Below are 9,384 nucleotides of genomic sequence, written 5' to 3'. Positions count from 1 at the left end.
ACAGCATTTTTTTATATGTTTGTAGATTCCACCAGAGAACACCAGCTGCACCACTGTTCCATTCCTGCAACAGTGGCAAATACTGTTCAAAATCTAACTATGTTAAACTGAGAATGTTGTACAATAAACAGAGTTTGACACTGTTAGAGCAATACCACAGCAATGCATGCATTCTCTGGTGTCTCTTCTTCAGAGTGAGGTATGAACCCACATTTTGGAGAGCTGTGTAGGAGCACTACTGCTGCTGCTCCAGGCTGTGTTTCTGCGGCAACAAACGCTGTTTAGAGTTAAGCAGAATTTTCTGCAGTACCAAAAGCAGCAGCAACACTACAAGCTGGCTGGCTGGCTGGAGGGCAGACATTGGCAGAATTTGCCAGACCTCTCCCCACAAAAAACCCCATAGGCAATTCCTAAAGCAGGCTTGTGTGTGTGTGTATGTACACACACACATATTTGTAGTATGTGGCACTGCAAAGTAGCTAAGCATAGCCTTAGAGGATTTAAATAAGGCTTAGAGGATTAGTTAGCAAATCCAGTAGTGCAGTAAAATAGAAAAAAAGGTTTATGGATAGGTTATCAAAATCATAGGGCATTCACACATATAGACAAGCAAACAGTTTTGAATGTGGCTCAGAAACCAGCTTTCTTTGTCTCAACATGGTAAACAAAAAAGGACAAGGTTTATTCTTGCACAATTGCAAGGTTTTCCAGCCATATATTCTATGCTTTAAAAAGAGGCTAACCCCCCAGTCTCCATCATGTCTTGGGGACCTGTTGTTAGAGAAAATAAAAGAAGCATGAGCAGGTAAACATGTTCTTATAAAGCAATTCCCAAGGCAACCTGCAAACCTAGCTATCCCAGAAACTAGATCCCATTCTTTAACAGTGAAAGCCTTATCTGTAGTCTAGTAGATTATGATTATTTATTAAATTTATACACTGCACTTCATCTGAAGCTCAGGCAGTATGCAACATAAACACAACCTAAAAACACAAAATACAGAACATCACACAGAAGATGGAGCTCTTCTTCTTTGGTGATTACTCGTAGTCGAGTCAGATTGTCTTCCATGAACACGGTTTTAAAACTGAATCCGTAAGTGACTGTGGAGGCCAATTCTGGATCCACATATCCTTCCACAGTGGGGAAGGACTGTAGGTTTCTGGGTGAGAGTTGATCACGGTGAGGGTTTGCCAAATGTGTCAGCCTCTTAGCACATTTCTTCCTATTGTCCTGAGTTCGAGCATCTTCAAAGTCCACAACACCTTCGGTAAACACTGTTCTCCAATTGAATCGCTCAGAGGCCAGTGTTTCCCAGTTGTCAGTGCTTATACTACATTTTTTTAGATTTACCTTGAGAGAGATTTTAAACCTCTTTTGTTGACCTCCAGCATTACACTTTCCATTTTTAAGTTCAGAATAGAGTAGTTGCTTTGGAAGACGATAATCAAGCATCCACACAACATGTCCAGTCCAACGAAGTTGATATTGAAGCATCATTGCTTCAACACTGGTGATCTTTGCTTCTTCCAGTACACTGGCATTAGTTTGCCTGTCTTCCCAAGTGATGTGTAAAAATTTTCAGAGACACCGTTGATGGAATCTGTCGAAGAGTTAGAGATGGCATTTATAAGTTGTCCATGTTTCACAAGCATACAGTAAGGTTGGTAGTACAATAACTTTGTAAACAAGCATTTTGGTTTCCCTGTGAATGTCCTGGTCCTCAAACACTCTGCACTTCAATTGGGAGAAAGCCACACTCACAGAGCTCAAGTGAGGCTGGATTTCGGCATCAATGTTGGCCCTTGTCGTAGGAGAAGTGATCAACATTTTCCAACGATACACCATTGAGTTGAATTTGTGGCGCCGCAGAGGGGTTATTTTGTACTTGTTGGTGCAGAACTTTGGTCTTTTGGATGTTGAGCAATAGGCCAAGCTTTTCGTAAGCTTCTGTGAAGACATTTAGGATGGTTTGGAGCTCATCCTCTGAGTGTGTACACATTATGTTGTCATCAGCATACTGAAGCTCTATGGCGGAAGATACAGTAACCTTACTCTTTGCTTTCAGCCTGCTCAGATTGAAGAGCTTTCCATCTGTTTGATATATGATTTCTACCCCAGTGGGGAGTTTCCCTTCAACAAAGTGTAGGATCATGGCAATGAAAATAATAAATAGAGTTGGGGCGATAACACAACACTGTTTAACACCTGATTGCTTTGAGAGCCACTGTTATCTGTGATTGTTACTGTCATATTATCGTAGACGAGCCAAAGGATGTTCACAAATTTATCTGGTCAGCCAATTTTCAGAAGGACAGTCCACAGGGCATTAGAATTTACAGTGTCGAAGGCCTTAGTCAGGTCAACGAACGCTATAAACAGGGGTTGGTTTTGCTCTCTGCATTTTTTCTTGAAGCTGTCGAGCAGTGAAAATCATGTCCACTGTCCCCCTGGAAGGTTGAAAACCATTTTGGGATTCAGGAAGGGTAGCCTCGGATATTGTTGTTTTTTTTAAAAAGATATTTATTAAGGTTTCAACATATTACAAAATATGCAAAAAAACAACGAAAAAAGAATTAAAGAGAGAAAAAATAGAAGAAAAAAGTAAAAAGACAAGATAAAAACAATTAAAAAAACAGATTGGTCTTTCCATGTCTTATCTTTCATTTGCTTGTTTCCCCGACCTCCTCACACCTCCCTTTTTGTATTCCAGTTCAAATTAGTTAGTTCAGCAAATCCTTTCCCTCTTTAATTTTATCTTAATCTCTTATCTTAAAATATAATAACTTTAAATTTTCACCTGTTAACAATCCATTTTTACATATTCCTTTTAACATTGCTGCTTAAAACCACTTAACTTCAGTCCAACATCATTCTAACATTCATTAATTTTGCAGTATTTCTGTAAATAGTCTTTAAATTTCTTCCAATCTTCTTCCACTGACTCTTCTCCCTGGTCTCGGATTCTGCCGGTCATTTCCGCCAGTTCCATATAGTCCATCCCCTTCATCTGCCATTCTTCCAGAGTGGGTAAATCTTGTGTCTTCCAATACTTTGCAATAAGTATTCTTGCTGCTGTTGTAGCATACATAAAGAAAGTTCTATCCTTCTTTAGCACCAATTGGCCAACCATGCCCAGGAGAAAGGCCTCTGGTTTCTTCAAAAAGGTATATTTAAATACCCTTTTCATTTCATTATAAATCATCTCCCAGAAAGCCTTAATCCTTGGGCATGTCCACTCGGATATTGTTAGGAGATGGTTTGCTAAGATCCTTGCAACAATTTTGCCGGCCGCGGCTAATAAGGAGATGCCTCGATAGTTTCCGCGATCTGTTCTATGACCTTTTCCCAAAGAGATTGGTAATTTTGGCATCCCTAAAGTCTGCTGGGATCTCCTCTCTCTCCCATATTTTTCTGATGAGCTTGTGAAGTTGTTGTGTAAGTTCAATTCCGCCCACTTTGAAGACTTTGGCAGGTATCCCATCAGGTCCGCTGGCTTTGTTGTTCTTCATTTGGTTAATAGCTGTACACAACTCTCCCAGATTTGGAGACAGAAGATGGTGCACCACCACCCTGATTACCCAGACCTATAACCATGGAGAAGCTGTGCTAGGGAGAGTTTGTGAACAGCCAGCCTGGACTAGAGAAGTGATGAATGATGTCATTCACCTGTGACTGGGAAATCTTTGGCTTAGTAAGAGGATTGACATTTCAAGCGGGACTATTCAGGAAATGAAGAAGACAAACCGCTTAAAACATTCCCTGAGAAAAACAGATCAGAGGAAAAAAGACAGAAGTGCTCCCTACCATTTGAAGCAGTCAGGAGCACACCAAAATGATCTGTTTTGCTAGCTTTTGCTGGCTCCATCAACAGAATTTGGGTCTTAGGGAAATGGAAGCTAGCAATGATATTGGCCAAACTGCAGCAATCAGGCTGGCTAAATTCCTTGTTCATGATGCATCAAATCTATGATTTAAGGTGAGGACTAGCTGCATGGAAAAACAAACAAACAAACAAACATGATATATTAGCTGGCCCTGAAACATATAGCTTTATTATTCTGTTGGCCTTGCTCTTACTTTTTTAAAAAAGCAAGCAACAATCTGTTAAAATTGACAGCATGTCCGCACCACAAAAGCACAGCACCCAGAAATGCATAGTAATCAAATAGTGGTGTATGTATTTTTCAGCTATAGGCTTTCCAGCTGTCTTGAAGGCTCTCTTCTTAATAAACAGTGATTTTGCAAATTAAACTAGTGCCAGACATCCAATTAAACCCCAGTGACTGACATTTTTCAAAAATAGGCCAACCCTCTGGTGTAATAAAAACATAATGGCAAACTCTTGCTGCACAGTTAAATGGCAGTCCTTGCTAATAAACGAACTTGGTATGACCCTATTGAATTCCCAATACAATACTACAGGCTTACCTAAAAGTAAGTGGGTGGGATTTAAGGATTTAAGGGCTTGCTTTTCAGACCTCAACATTTTAAATTGCGAACAGTGGGACAAAGGGGTTATTTTTTACTTCTCTCAGTTCTGCAGTAATAATAATAGCCGTGCTTACTTTCTCCCACCATGGCTATTGCTGTCTGTAAAATGCTGAAGAAGTCAAAAAACCTCAAATGGTCTACAGAGGGCGATTTCCAGCTTGGTATTAAGAAATTATAAATTCTCGTATGCAGTTAGTGATTCTGGGTTGGCACCCACCCACTTCCTACATAAATTTGCCACAAATTATCTACTTCTGACAGCACAATGGTAGTTCATTTCAGTGTCTCCCTTAGCCCATTTGGAGGAAGATCCTGAAGTTTTTATAGTTATATCTATGCTTCATGGATGCCCAAATTAATATGTGCCAAAGCGGTTTATATTAAGGTAATCACTCATTATAGGTTTAATCATTTCACATTACTGGAGGCTAAGGACTCCACGACTGCCTGCCTGAGAAAGCTATGAATATAGCTCAAAAAAATATTTAGAGATTAATATGGAGCTAAAACAAGTTATTAAACCCTAGCACAACAAAATAAACTTGCAAATCACAAGCCTTCAACATAAATACTGTGGCAAATTTTGGGAGGGCATTTTCACCCAACCCCAGTATGTTTCTGTATGTGCTGGAAGCCTCCCAGAGTGGCTGGGGAAACCCAGCCAGTTGGGTGGAGTATAAATAATAAAATTATTATTAATAATAATTATAGTATTCACAGCTGTCATGGGGAGGGAGATTGCATTTGATAATCAAAATGGATCAGTCAAAATGACATATATATGCCCCCCAGGAAGGAATTTCCAAATGCATCCCTGGGTAATGTCATGTACACAAATGAAGGGGTGAAAGGTGGAGTATAAGCATTTAAATGAATAAGCAAAATAGGTTCTGCACACGGGATTTGTAGAGAGATAGGTCTGCTTGCACATAGCCACAGTTAGATTACCAGCAAAAATGCTGGTCATCTCAGGTAAGAGACTTCTTGGTGGCTGCTCACAGGCTCTGAATATCCCTTCCAAAGGAGGCCCAGCTAGCTCCATTTTGAACTCTTTTTCAGGAGGAAAAGAAATTTTCACTTAGAAAGGCTGATTTCAATATATTGTATTATTGGCTTTTACCTGTTGCTTTATTAATGTTTAAGTGCCTTGTTCTAATGTTTTTATGTCATATTTTAGTGGAATTTGACTGCCTTTTGTTATTCTGTACTGTGTTTGCACCAGGGGCACGGACTTGGGCTCCAGGTTATGAGTGCCCAATGGTGCCTGTGATGCGACATGATGTCATGCTGTCATGACATCATGACATCACAGTGTATCGGCGGGATGGTGGCTCTTCCAAGGCCTCATGGCGTCTCAGAGGTTACATCCAAAACCTCTAACGTGACTTCCGGTTTCTACTGGAAGTTGCGTTCGGAGCCCTGGCAGGGGCTTCAACGTCATCTGGGAGGCCGTGTTAGAGCTCTGACGTGACTTCTGGTAATCAGAAGTCATGCTGGAGCTCAGCGTTGTTTTTATGGGTGCTTAGCACCCAGAGCCCCCTAGACCTGGCGTTTATGGTTTGCACTGCTGTTAGCCTCTTTCACCAATTGGGGGAAAGGCAGAAATGACAATTGAGGAATGGATGGGCTGGTGATGTTAGTGAAACCATCTGATGATGAGGTTCACAGAATCATCAATTTGGGAAGTCTAAACTACTGCCGTGTTGGATTTTAAGCGTTTTGAGCACTTCCAGATGACCTGTTTATTGAGCATTCATTCTGATTTGTTGGTGGGGAGGTTAGATGATGTTGTGTCAAAGCCAGTGTTGCCCCACACTTTCCAGTGTCTTTTCTCATTGCTTTTCCTTACTACAAAAAAATCTGATGCTTTAGGAAAGTGTTTTTGTTGCACAAGATCTTCCAAATCAACTAGAATTGCACAACCTGCATTTGCTGGTATGTGAACTTAAAACAGTGACAGTCTGGAAGCACCCTTCATATCTGGATTGGATTGGACATTTGGATTGATTTGAGGAGTAGAGGGCATGTTCTAAGAACATACATTATTACAAACTGCACTTTCAAGACCTAAAGGGCTGTGGCTATAAATCATCTCCATTAGTAAATGCATAGTCAGGTTCCAATGAATTCTGAACTATTCTAAACTCCTGGCCCATTATACATTCATGTGCCTGGGAATAGTTGGGTAATTTTTATCAGGCAGATGAAGCTAGTCTCTCCTTTTGCCTGCAAGTCTCAAGAGGTGGTTTGGAAGTTAATCTACCATATCAAAAGCCTCCTTTCCCTACATGGTTAGTTGACTAAGCAGCTTCACTGAGAGGTCTAGGCCCCAAGAGTTTCATTTGCTGCTTTCAGCTGATAGTAGGCTAAGGCCCCATACACAATGTGAAACTCCACGTTGTAAGAAACCTTCAGAGATCTTCACAAGACATGATGGTTGGTGGCCAAGAACCGAAACAAGCAAGCAAACCCAAGGTTATTATTTTTAAAGTGCTAGTCCATTGAACAAGATTTGGGGAGGTGGAGGGGGGGCAGATAATGAATTAATTTGGCTACTGGCCAGAGCTGAATAAAATCCGCTTTCTCACCTTCACGAAATTGAATGTGCTCAGATTGGGAACTAGCATGATGCTTATCAGCCTAAGGAGAATTAGAAGTGGTCTGAGAAAGTACTCATGACATTCTGGAGGGAAATAGAAAAATCAATGTACTTACTTTGTTTGAAAATGTTTCATGCTTTTTGAATATCCTTAACCATACCTACCCACTCTCTGTTATCTCTCCTGCTATATATAAAATTAAGTCAGTTTATGCTGGCACTGAGGTGAAGTGTTTGTGTGTGTGCATTTCACAAACTCTCTGAGCCAATTGGAATCTCACCCACCTACCCTGCTTTTAGTGATTTTTGTGATCCTATGTCAAAGGGTGCACAGATACTCACAAGGGGGCTGTTGTGGGGTGGGGAGGGGCGAGAGAACACATCTTTGTTGCCAAGGCAATGACAATCTTCCTTGTTCAAATCATGGCATTGATAATGTAGACACAGACCATCAACAGTGTGCTACTTTCAGAGTGAGAGGAACATGAGTGTCTGATTTGCCTTCAGCAATGTCTTTTTTTTTTATAAAATTTTTATTGGTTTTACAAAATTTTTATAGACAAACAAACACCTAAAAAGACATACAAACACGTATAATTTCATAACATTTTTTCATAAACTTCTTTTCCGGGACTCCCCCATACCCCCCCTTTCTGCATTCCAATGTCCATAATTTTTTAGCAACTTCTAAACATTCCTTTCCAACCTCTGTCATCTATATCTTTTCTATAGTCTGTTCTTATGTCACTGTATCCCTTTTTTTCCTGCAAACCTCAACATTCTAACATTCGTCAAGTTTATAATAGTCCTTAAGGTATCTCTTAAATTTTCTCCATTCTTCTTCCGCCGTCTCTTTTCCTTGATCACGGATTCTGCCTGTCATCTCGGCCTGTGTCATATAGTCCATCATTTTCATCTGCCATTCTTCCAGAGTAGGTAGATCTTGTGTCTTCCAATACTTTGCGATGAGTATTCTTGCTGCTGTTGTAGCATACATAAAGAAAGTTCTATCCCTCTTTGACACCAATTGGCCGACAATGCCCAAGAGAAAGGCCTCTGGTTTTTTAGGGAAAGTACATTTAAGTACCTTTTTCATTTCATTATAAATCATTTCCCAGAAGGCCTTAATCTTCGGGCATGTCCACCAAAGGTGATAGAAGGTACCTTCAGTCTCTTTACATTTCCAACACTTATTATCAGGCAAATGATAAATTTTTGCCAGCTTGACTGGGGTCATGTACCACCTGTAAACCATTTTCATAATGTTTTCCTTTAAGGCATTACATGCCGTGAATTTAATACCGGTGTTCCACAACCATTCCCAGTCAGCAGACATAATGTTATGACCAATGTCCTGTGCCCACTTAATCATAGCCGATTTAACTGTTTCGTCCTGTGTGTTCCACTTCAGCAGCAAGTTATACATTCTTGATAAATTCTTAGTATTGGGCTCTAACAATTCAGTCTCCAATTTTGATTTTTCCACCTGAAAGCCAATTTTCCTATCCTGTTTAAAAAACTCCATTATTTGATGATATTGAAACCAATTTTGTACTTTATGTTTCATTTTCTCATGACTTTGTAGTTTCAATTTATCTCCCTCCTGTTCCAAAATTTCCCAATACTTCGGCCATCCGGCCTCCATATTGAGTTTCTTCACTGCCTTAGCCTCCACTGGTGACACCCATCTGGGGGTTTTGTTTTCCAACAGATCTTTATATCTTATCCAAACATTAAACAATGCTTTTCTGACAATATAATTTTTAAAGGCGCTATGCAGCTTGATTTTATCATACCATAGATATGCATGCCAACCAAATGCATTATTGAAACCTTCCAGATCCAGAATGTCAGTGTTCTCGAGGAGCATGCACTCTTTCAGCCAGCAAAAAGCTGCTGCCTCATAGTACAATTTTAAGTCCGGCAGGGCAAAACCCCCTCTTTCTTTGGCATCTGTCAATATTTTAAATTTAATTCTGGGCTTTTTGCCCTGCCAGACAAATTTCGAGATATCTTTCTGCCACCTCTTAAAACATTCCATCTTGTCAAGAATCTGCAAGGTCTGAAACAAGAATAACATTCTAGGCAATACATTCATTTTAATCACTGCAATTCGGCCTAACATTGACAATTTCAGATTTGACCATATTTCTAGATCTTTTTTGATTTCTGACCAACATTTTTCATAATTATCCTTATACAAATTCACATTTTTAGATGTCAAATAAACCCCTAGGTATTTCTGCCTTCAGCAATGTCATCACATTGATTGTCAGTGTGGAGTCATGAT

General features: G+C 40.0%; 1 long non-coding RNA gene across 1 annotated transcript; it reads right to left on the bottom strand.

The window, feature by feature from the left end:
* Positions 1-682: 682 nt before the first annotated feature.
* On the bottom strand, positions 683-7,590 carry LOC308577343. Its single transcript, XR_014003591.1, has 4 exons — positions 7,437-7,590; positions 5,444-5,545; positions 3,809-3,991; positions 683-771 (listed from the first exon to the last, which is right to left on the bottom strand). It is a non-coding gene; the product is annotated as an uncharacterized lncRNA (long non-coding RNA).
* Positions 7,591-9,384: the final 1,794 nt, after the last annotated feature.

This window comes from Podarcis bocagei, assembly GCF_964188305.1.
Source record: "Podarcis bocagei genome assembly, chromosome: 2".
NCBI classification, from domain to species: domain Eukaryota; kingdom Metazoa; phylum Chordata; class Lepidosauria; order Squamata; family Lacertidae; genus Podarcis; species Podarcis bocagei.
The sequence above is the reverse complement of the archived record's forward strand: the minus strand, read 5'-3'. Positions and strand labels throughout refer to the sequence as shown.